The 11,303-nt window shown below is 46.6% G+C and overlaps 1 protein-coding gene across 4 annotated transcripts in view; it reads left to right on the top strand.

The window, feature by feature from the left end:
* Fry (FRY microtubule binding protein) overlaps nt 1–11,303 on the top strand; it is a 394,509-nt gene that overhangs the window by 143,954 nt on the left and 239,252 nt on the right. The gene's annotated exons all lie outside the window — the stretch shown is intronic.

The following is an 11,303-nucleotide window of genomic DNA, read 5'->3' as shown; positions in this document are numbered from 1 at the left end:
CTCATCTCTAAGTTTTACATGTGTCCAGTAGCAGAGAAAGAGAGGAAGGGAAAGAGAGAGAGAGAGAGAGAGAGAGAGAGAGAGGAATTTGCCTGTACAAAAGACAGAGGGGAGAAACAGAAGCCCCAGGGCTTCTTCGCCTGTGAGCGCAGCCTTGGCTGAAAGGCTGCATCCAGGGCAAGCAGCTCACCACGTGCTTGCGCATGCCTGGCTTCCCAGGTTGGCAAGGCAAAGATGCCCGCCCACATACCTGAATGGAGGACCAGCCCCCTAATGATGTGGTGGTGCTTATTTACACAAGTGCAGCAATTAAAAAGCAATGGAACACACTCTGTGGCTGCAGCTGACTGCTTTCCTGGGCAGTAGTGGAGGGAAGGATGACGTCATAAGCATTTACAGGTTAAGGTTTCCATTTGATAGAGAGAGGGCACATTGTGGGGCGAAATGTCATTTTGTATATATCTTTGTCTCATCAGAAGAATTAAGAAGCCAATTAAGCACACTGGCCGCTGCCTGGCGAGATGAATTGGTTTCTACCTGGTGGCCTTGGCGCTTTCTTCTTCCTTGGTTAACACACTCCACCCACCCTGTCAGGCTGCCCTTGGGTTTGAATGAAGCTGGAGCTTAGAGTGGTCTGATGTCCTGACATCCTGATGTCCTGATGTCCGTAGACAGACCTCACCGATGGCTTTTTCTTAACCTGCTTGCACAATTGTCTTGTTCCCTGTACTTGTATCTATGCCCCTGGGTGTCCATGGCCACAGCCACCCCTGGGCTTCTCAGCCACACTGGGACTATTCATTGGTCTTCTGATGTCAGACTCTGCTACCCACCTCCCTCTGGGCGGTATCTTCCCTCTGTGCCCATCATCTGTCTTCTCCCTTCTTCTCTTCCTCTCTGTCTTCTGCGGTTCACTAGCTTGTTCCCACATCCCCGGCTGTTCACATCTCCACCCCATCATCTGGCAGGCTCACACCACAAATGACAGAGCCAGAGGCCAGAGGGGCCTTTGCTGCCAATCTTCTGAGTCCTGTGCTTGTGTGGCCTTGGATTAACCACTGACTCTGCTTCCTCATCCGCAAGAAGGAAGCCAAAATAATGGGTGCCTCATAGGCATGGGGTGTTCAGACACGGAGCACTGGGGGGGGGGTGGACGGACATCTAACACACCGTAAGTGTTTGATAAATGCTAAAATAACACAGATGTATTCTGATGCTCATCTACGTTCTGAACCTACTTAAAACGTGGCTTAGATAGCTTCCTTCCCTTCTCCTTGGCATCCTCAGTGGATTATTTGATGAATACTCAACACTTACTTCACCCCTGGGCAAGGAAACTCTATGGAGAGATGACAGTTAGGATTTACTTTCAAACTTTACCCCTCTCTCTGTCTCAACGACTACCAAATGCTCCTGCTTTCCTTAACTGTGTGCCCTCTAGCCATGTGGAGTTGGCTTGGGAGTGTCTCGGGGGCGGGAAGTTGCTTTGGCCTTTAGGGCAGCTCCAGAAGAAGTTTGAAATGGTTCGCTTCCCGCTGCTTCTCAGGGTAGGAGAGTTTACACAGAGAGACTGAGTGTGTGGGCTTCAGCGTCGTCTGAAAAGTCTCAATGGCTCCCTTGTGCTGCTAAGCAGCTCATGACTCCCAGGGAACACTGGCCCAGTGAGATGAGTGAGGGACATTCAGAATCACCTGGCTCTGTCCAGAGTACACACCCTCCCTGTGGTACTCAGCCAGTCCTGCCACCCACTGAAGACTACAGTGTTATGTTCATTAACTCTGTCAGGTCCTCAGGCTCCCCCCACACGGTGAACTACTCTGGAAGAACTGAATGACCTCTTTGCATAGAGGTTGGTGTTCGCCGGCGTTGGCTACTGTTTTTCTAAGGCAGCGTGCGCGTACGAGCAGAACCAGAACCAGCTTCAGGGTTCTTCCAAGTTGTAGGGAGTTAATAAATACTTGATAAGTGTGGTGACTCACGCTCGTGATCCCATCACTTCAGAGGCAGAGAGGTCAAGGTTATCTCCATCTGTGTGAGACCCATTCTAAAAGAAAGAGAGAGAGAGAGAGAGAGAGAGAGAGAGAGAGAGAGAGAGAGAGAGAGAGAGAGAGAGAACAATCCGTTCAGCACAGAAATGGGCCTTGATGATGCTGGTTGTCAGGCCAAGGAAATCCCGGGCAGCTATGAACTGGCTATGAAGCCATACATCCTGATGATGCCTAGGCGTATGGCAGGTGAACCTCCGGGGCACTGTGAGAAAGACCTTTTATAAAATCGGCTTAAAGATGTGGAAAATTAATATTAATAGAGTTGCCTGAACCTATCAATAGGTACAATTCAAATACAGACATATTTGGTGTGTGTGTGTGTGTGTACTGGTGCTGGTGTGTGTGTGTGTGTGTGTGTGTGTGTGTGTGTGTGTGTGTGTGTGTGTGTGTGTACTGATTCTGGTGCTGGTGCCGGGTTGGAATTCAGGGTTTCACGCAAGCTGAGCATGTGCTCTACCACTGAGCTACAGCCCACCATTCGGTCCTTGCAGTGGAGGAGTGACCAAGCATTATTGTCTGCATTCAGCTGGGGAGAGGCTGCTGCATCCCTGTAGCTCACAGCTGTGTGTTGATGGCATCCCCTCAGAGGCTGCTGGGTCACTTCTGCTGAAGCAATTTATAGCCTCATGGGAAACAATACCTCACTCCAGCATCCATGTCTTCCAGGCAGAAAGAAGTCTATTGCTGGGTTTGTTGTTGAGACAAATTGGAGGTGGTAGTTGGCAGTTCCAAAGGAAACTTGGGACAGATGGTTATCTGTGCTGCCTGTTAGCACACCAAAGCACATCCTGGTCTCCAAGCTCCCTCGGTATCACAGGTTCCTATTATAGAGTCCATGCTGGCATCCTGACTCCCTCGGTATCACAGGTACCCGTTACAGAGCCCATTCTAACATCCTGGCTCCCTCGGTAACACATGGAAACCCGTTACAGAGTCCATGCTGGCCTCCTGGGTCCCTCAGGATCACAGGTACCCATTACAGAGTCCATACTGGCCTCCTGGATCCGTTGGTATCACAGGTACCCGTTACAGAGTCCATGCTGGCCTCCTGGGTCCCTCGGTATCACAGGTTCCCATTACAGAGTTCATGCTGGCCTCCTGGGTCCCTCGGTATCACAGGTACCCGTTACAGAGTCCATGCTGGCCTCCTGGCTCCCTCGGTATCACAGGTTCCCATTACAGAGTTCATGCTGGCCTCCTGGGTCCCTCGGTATCACAGGTACCCGTTACAGAGTCCATGCTGGCCTCCTGAGTCCCTCAGGATCACAGGTACCCATTACAGAGTCCATGCTGGCCTCCTGGCTCCCTCGGTATCACAGGTTCCCATTACAGAGTCCATTCTAGCATCCTGGGTCCCTCAGGATCACAGGTTCCCATTACAGAGTCCATGCTGGCCTCCTGGATCCCTCAGGATCACAGGTACCTGTTACAGAGTCCATGCTGGCCTCCTGGCTCTTCTAAACCAGCCTCTCCCCTAAATTTCTCCAGCCCATAGGCTTCCGTACCCCCTTACAACCCTGCTAGTTCAGCCATATGGTCTCTTGGCCCCCTCTTTCCTTTCTTTCTTTTTTTTTTCCTCTTTCCTTTCTTGTCCACTCCTGCCCCCCACTTCTCTTGGCCTGGTCCAGTCTGCCGACCATGTTCAGTCTACTCCTTTGTCTCTCTGCTCTGGACCCTTCCATCTGGCAGAGAGCTTTTCCTCACACTTACAATAAAAGCCTTCCCCTCGGCCATACCTTGAAGAGATCACATCCTCACCTTATACATCAGGTGCCCAAATCCTCAGCTAAGTATACACTAGCGATTGTCGTTTGTTTTGAATTAAAATGAACGATTCATTAAAATCCAGGCGGACCCTGCCCGGGCAGTCCCAGCGTACTAGACACTGCCGTTCTGTGGGGAACACTACGCTCAATGGCTTATATAGGGCAGCCACATAATTATTCATCCCAAACTGGGACACTTCGGAGAGTGAAAGTTAATAATGATGCAAGGACGCTGTCATTTGAGACTACCTTTGGCAAAAGGGCCCAGATGTTGCTTCTCTGTTTTTTCCCATAGCGCTGTGGGCTAAATATTATCCACATTTTACAAACGGGGGGTGGGGGTGGGGATTGAAACTTGATTAGGTGCCATCCACCCCTTCCCCAACACTGAAACACTGATTGCATTGTTTTATTTATTCGTTTGTTTGTTTTAGAGTATTTTTATTTTTGTGTGAGTGTTTTGCCTGCATATATGTGTGTGCCTGGTGCCTGTAGAAGCCAGAAGAGGGTGTTGAATCCCCTGGGGCTGGAGTTCAGGAAGACTGTGGAACCACCGTGTGGGTGTTGGGAATTGAACCCGGGTCCTCTGGAAGAGCAGTCAGTGCTCTTAACCACTGAGCCATCTCTCCAGCCCCTGCATTGTTTTTATACTTGCCAAAAGGACCAGAGGAGCAAGAGCACTGTTGGGAACCTGGTGTTTTATAGGTATTTAAATTTTTATTGGCTAATACCTCTGCCAGGTCTTAGCCTCCAGCATACCCTGCCTCCCTCTCTCCCTCCCTCCTTCCCTCCCTCCCTCCCTCCTTCCCTCCCTCCCTCCTTCCCTCCCTCCCTGTGTGCTTGTGTGTACAATCAACCCCCCCCCCTCTCTCTCTCTCTCACACACACACACACACACACACACACACACACACACACACACACCTCTTTTGTTGCCGCAGAAGAACTTCTCTTTAGGATAGGCCTCTTTGAAAGCCCTAAACTAAATTCTGCAAGTATTCTCCATTTGTTTTTCAAATACTACAGAGCGGTCTACCCCCACCCCACCTTTGCACCAAACATAAGCACACATGTAATAAGATTACTTCATTTACTTATCTATTTATTTTGGGTTTTCAAGGCAGGATTTCTCTGGGTAGCCTTGACTGTCCCAAAACTCACTCTGGAGACCGGGCTGGTCTCGAACTCAGAGATCTGCCTGCCTCTGTCTCCTGAGTGTTGAGATTAAAGGTGTGCGCCACCACCAGACCAGATTACTTCTTTTATGTTGATTCGTTCCTACTCTGAGAAGTGTATGCAAATACTTAGCCGGCTCTGCAGCTGGGACTGTAGCTTGGTAGTGTAGTCCTTGTCTGGCATTAGGGAGATGCTGGATTTGAGCTCCAGCATTGATACTGATATGTTTGTAGATAGATAGATGATAGATAGATAATAGATAGATAGATAGATAGATAGATAGATAGATAGATAGATAGATAGATAGATAGACGGATAGATGTATAAAATTAGAGCTCCAGTTAAATTAAATGAATTAAATAAAAATATATGCATGCTTTAGCGTCTTTTAAAATGGTTGTTTGTCTCCATTCCTGAGGTTTTTCTGAGGGAGACTGTATTTCTTTTTAGAAGCCAGACTCCTAATTGACAGTAGTATTGACATGAGGAAGAATGTCCCAATTTTCTTCTGGCTTCCAGGGCACTGGGCCCACATAATGCACAGATATACATTCAAGGAAAATACTCATACAAATTAAATAAATCTTAAGGGTGTGTGTGTGTGTGATTGTAATTCTGGTCTGAAAGGCAGACAGTGGGGGGCAATAAAGAGACATGACCTGAATAATTTTACAGGTTGGGAATCAGTCTAGAATGTTTGAGGAAGTCTCAGGGTTGGGTTGCTTGAAGTGACAGGGGGTACCCTCTAAAAGACTTCTGTCTCAAGTCGTTTGAACACCCGTTACTCATTCATCTGCTTTGGGGTACAGTTTAAGGAGTGGAAAGGTTACAAACATCCTGGTCATTGGATTAGTGACATTCTTCAGCCTTCTGTAATAATCAGTGTGAGATGGACTCAGCTATGAGCTGGAGCTGGTGAGGAGGGACCGTGGCTTTGGAAGGGGCTGTCCCCTGACCTGTTCATGTCCCTTTGTCCAGCCCCCACTGGTGCAAAGCTTTCTATTTGTGTGGCCCCCAGTGGTCTGATCAGCATCTACGCCTGCCTCGCCCGTTTGGATGAGTTGGCTACGACCAAACCAGCCCAGCCTCTTTCCAGCGACTGGATGAAGTTGATGACATTTAATTCTTCCCAAGTGCAATCTCTGTCTGAGGAGATATTCCTATGGCATAATGAAGATGCATTTTATAACATTTCTGGGCAGATTTATGTGAATAAATAATGTTCTTAGTTAAGTTCTCACCTTTGACTAAGGCTTTAAAAATGCGGCGTAGGGCTGGAGCGGTGGTTCCGTGGTTAAGGGAACTGGCTGCTCTTTCAGAGGACCAGGGTTCCACTCCCAGCAGCACTTGGTGACTCACACCCATCTGTCACTTTAGTTACAGGGGATCTGATGTCCTCTTCTGGCTTCCATGGGCTCCAGGCGTGAAAGTGATACATAGGCAAATATGTAGGTAAAACACCCATACACATAAAAAAAATTGGACTAATAATTTTTTTAAAATGCAATGTAAGTTGGTATCTGTCACTTAACTAGTTCAGAGGAGCCAGGTCCTGGTGGCGCACGCCTTTAACCCCAACGCTCTGGAGGCAGAGGCAGGCAGATCTCTGTGAGTTTGAAGCCAGCCTGGTCTACAGAGTGAATCCCAGGTCAGCCAGGGCTACACAGAGAAACCCTGTCTCAAAAGACGAAAGCAAAAAGATAGTTCAGATATAAATCTGACTTTTAATAAATGTGTTAAGATTTTCTGGATTTATTAGCTTTCTTTTCTGAACTCTGAAAGTTCTATAATTTTTCACAGTGTGTTGCTATGACGTGTCTACCCAATCTGAGCACTCTACCCCAGCACAAAATAGAAAACAGCCACCTCCTGGAAACGTGGGTGGCATTGGTGGAGCAAGACAGTACTCAGGCTAACCTCATTTTCTCTTACTACTCCCTCTTACTTCATAGATCCCATTCCACAATTTAAATCTATTTATTTATTTAAAGCATATTACTTCAGCCTGGAGTGGTAGGCTATATGGATAAGAGAGTGTCTCCCTCCATCTCAGAATTACTTACTTTTATTTTGTGTGAGTGTTTGCCTGCATGTATGTATATACACCCTATGCATGCAGTGCCTGAGGCAGCCAGAGGGGGCATCAGATCACCTGGACCTGGAGTTACAGATGACTGTCAGCGGTCGTGAGGATGCTAAGAATGGAACCTGAGTCCACTGGGAGAGCAGCCCTTAACCAGTGCCCTTAACCACTGAGCCATCTGTCTACCCCAGCTCTCTCGGGCTTGGAAGAGCAATGGGATTCATCTTTTCTGGTCTTTTATATTGGAACGTCTATAGGAATATCTTTTCCTACTTTACTGGATTGTACCTCACAACTTTGTATTCGAGCATGAGTTTTCCTTGGGTATTACATGGATGTGTCTTGCTATTTCATAGTGTGAGACATGCAGGGCAAACACTATTCACTTCTTTATTGACCATCAAGTGTGTACAAGGCTTGCACCATTCTGGCAACATCACAGATGCACTACACCTGGATTTAGATATATTAGATATATTCATACCAAAGTCCCCTTGACTTTCAGAAGTGGGGAGAAATGTCCCATGATCCAGAGACAGTGTGCAGTGCAGGCCTTGGAGAACACCATTTTGGAGGATGTGTTTGATAGGTCTGTGGATGCTAGCTTTGTGTACTTCCACACCCTCCACTTCAGAGGACATTTGGAAGGAAGCCTGGTGTTTACAGGGCTGGTTTTTTTGTAAGAACATTTTGAAATCTTTCTCCTAGCAGGATGACTAAAGGAGATGAAATAGGAGATCTTTGCAATAGACCCCCAAAGGAACATTTGCCGAGATCTTAGATGTGGAAACATTTCGATCGGCATTCCTTACACTGGGAAAAGAAGTCACCTTCGCCATGTTTGTGGGTTTGCCCCCACCCCTTTCTTCCTCTGTTTTGGCAACCTCTTGCTATGTAGCCCTCACTGGCTGGCTCAAAACTCACTACCCAGACTGTGCTGGCCTCAAACTCGTGGCGATCCTCCTGCCTCTGCCTTCTGCTTCCTGAAATCACCAAGTTCCACCTGCGCCTTTTGTTTCTTGGTCTGTGTGGGTGGTGGCATTTTGAGACAGGGTGGTTGAAGCTTGCTGTCACCAGGCTGATGTTGCACTCTCGGGTCCTAGAGTCCCGATTCCACTGGACTTTCCTGAGGAGCTGGGGTCCCGGGGTGCACACAGCCAGCTGCCGCGCTTAGGAAAATGTTTGCCCCTGAGACAAATTCTTCATTTTGGAGCGGCTCCGTTCCTCTTCTGTGTGTCTTGGGGATTAAAGAGGTGTATGTGTGTGCATGCGCAAGCCACCAAGAGACAGAATAAATTACATATTTCTATAAGTTAACTTTCACGATCCTTCCACTTACCTATAATCTTCCAGTCACTCTCTTTCATTGAACACACAAGCACAGGCATTTAAAATGTTAGTCACCCAAAACTCCAGATGCTAAGCAGGGAAAGTTTATATTCTACCAGCGCATCGCCTCTGTAATGAGTCTGATTTGGCTTAATTCTTTCTACTGTGCAGTCATTTAATAAGCCACAGATGGAAGTTTGAGCCAAAGCCATACCATTCGGGTGAATGCTTTTCATGCCACTGTTAAGAGTTTGTTGTCAGGCCGGGCGGTGGTGGCGCACGCCTTTAATCCCAGCACTCGGGAGGCAGAAGCAGGCGGATCTCTGTGAGTTCGAGGCCAGCCTGGGCTACCAAGTGAGTTCCAGGAAAGGCACAAAGCTACACAAGAGAAACCCTGTCTCGAAAAACCAAAAAAAAAAAAAAAAAAAAATCCTTTAGGGGGCTGGAGAGATGGCTCAGAGGTTAAGAGCACTGGCTGCTCTCCCAGAGGACCCAGGTTCGATTCCCAGCACCCACATGGCAGCTCACAACTGTCTGTAACTCCAGTTTCCAGGGGATCTGACACCTTCCCACCAATGCACATAAAATAAAATTAAATTAAAAAAAAAAAAAAAAAAAAAAAAAAAAAAAAGAGTTTGTTGTCATGTCAATTTAAGGGAGTTGAAATCTTTTTCAGGAAGACATTCAGAGCTACACAGAGTGCTGTTTATCAACCTTAATTTGATATACAACTCGACCGTTTCTGCCATTCTTAATCAAAGTGCACAGTAGTTCAGCACAGCTTTGAAAGTTTTCTCAGCCAATGCCACGAGAGCAAGACTATGGAAATGTATAATCAAATCCCCATCCGACACTTTGTGCCCAGACATCAGACACACTAGCCTGACCTCTTCAAGCGTAGTTTTGTAAACAAGTAAATATGTATTTTGGCAGCCGGGGAAAGGGTAGGGTATTAGATTAACTAGGGAGACACTTTAGTAAAATTCCATCTGAACCTTGTATTTATGTAGGTGGGGCTTGGTCATCAATAAAATGGTTTGCCAGTTAAGAGGCAAATCAATCAAATGCTTCCACTTCTGAGTAAATTCTTGGATTTTTATTTCATGTGTGTGTGTGTGTGTGTATGTATGTATGTGTGTGTGTTTGTGTTATGTGTGTGATATGTGTGAAGTATGTGTGTATGTGTGTGAGTGTGGTATGTGTGTGGTGTGTGTAGTATGTGTATATTGTGTCGTGTGTGTGAGGTATGTGTATGGTGTGTGTATGTATGTGGAGTGTGTGTATGAGGTGTGTGTGTATGTGTGTCTGTGTGTGTGTAATGTGTGGTGTGGTGTGTGTGTGTGTGTGTGATATGTGTGAGGTATGTGTGTATGTGTGTGAGTGTGGTATGTGTGTAGTGTGATATGTGTGTGGTGTGTGCAGTATGTGTGTAGTGTGTAGTGTATGTGGTATGTGTGAGGTATGTGTATGGTGTGTGTGTGAGGTGTGTGTGTATGGTATGTGTGTGGTGTGTGATCTGTTTGTGATGTGTGTATATGTGTGGAGTGTGTGTGATGTGTGTATGTATGTGTGTGGAGTGTGTGTGATGTGTGTGTGTGGTGTGTGTGTGAGACCTTGGCTGTTCCCTCTTACTTCCTTCTTAAGACAGAACAAACCTGTCTCTTTGTCTCTTGCTTATGAATATGAAGTGGTTTTAATACTCCCACTGAAAACTGATGCTTGTGTAAACATTGTGTTTATCAGCTATTTCTGCTACTCCGTGAGCGCTGGGCTGAAGGAGGTTCAGTGGGGAAATTGAACTTAAAGGGGATGGAATCTCAGACCTGCACAGCTTCCTAGCCTGACTTGCTTTTCTGTAACCTGAATAAAAGAAAAACTGTCACCCTGCACAGCCTGCCAGACTCTATTGTACACACACACATACACACACACACACACACACACACACACACGCATGCACACATGTGCACGTGTGTAAACAGTACAGTGACTATGTGTCTAACTCAGGAAGTCTGAACAGGGTTGTATCGGTATGAGATGGCAGCAATCTTGGCTTCTTGGTCTGAAGATGCACTTTTCTTTCTTCCCTACAACTTGAAATGTGAGGATTATGAAAATTGCTGGCATTCTAGAGCCTTTGAAATACACAGGCATGTAGCTAATGGATTCTCGCCCGGCATATGGTCACCACTCAGTTTCATAAACCATGTTGAATAGACCATAAGGGTTGCAGTTGACTGCTGCAAGTGTGACACATTGATTTGTTAACACCGGCACCTTTGCTACAATGACCAAAATTGGGAGAAAGTTGTTCTGGGTGACTAGATGACCTGTGAACCTGAATTGGAGGCAATTGACTGGTTATGAGTGTGAGCCCCTATTAGGAGGCCAATTACTCTGTGGTGTGTGTGTGTGGTGTGTGAATATATGTGTGTATATGTAGGTGTGTGTTGTGTGTGTATTATGTGTGTGTGGTGTGAATACGTGTGTGTATATGTAGGTGTGTGTTGTGTTGTGTGTGTGTGTGTGTGTGTGTGTGTGTGTGGTGTATGGTGTTTGGTGTTTGGTGTGTGTGTTTGTGTTGTAATAAGTTTACTTTTCAAACTGTACTTTCTGATAATCAGATTTTTAATGAATCTCCTCTAAAAACGAAGCCTAGAAATTGGATGTGAACATGGTCTTACCCAGAGCACCCTTTCCATTTTAGCACCTCTACAATTAGCGTGCTGCTTTTCTAAAGAGATTCCTGAGTCTTTAGTAGCCACACACCGAGGGGCTGGGTTTACTTTCCTCATGGTGTGCTTGGTGGCCCTGGGGCTGTTCTCAGTGTGAACATGCATACGTGTGTGCAATCACACCACGCATCGGGTTGAGAGTAAAAACTTGTCTCTTTTATTTCTT

Source organism: Peromyscus maniculatus, chromosome 23 (genome assembly GCF_049852395.1).
Source record: "Peromyscus maniculatus bairdii isolate BWxNUB_F1_BW_parent chromosome 23, HU_Pman_BW_mat_3.1, whole genome shotgun sequence".
Taxonomy (NCBI): Eukaryota; Metazoa; Chordata; class Mammalia; order Rodentia; family Cricetidae; genus Peromyscus; species Peromyscus maniculatus.
Note: the sequence above shows the minus strand (reverse complement) of the source record. Positions and strands in the feature narration are given on the sequence as shown.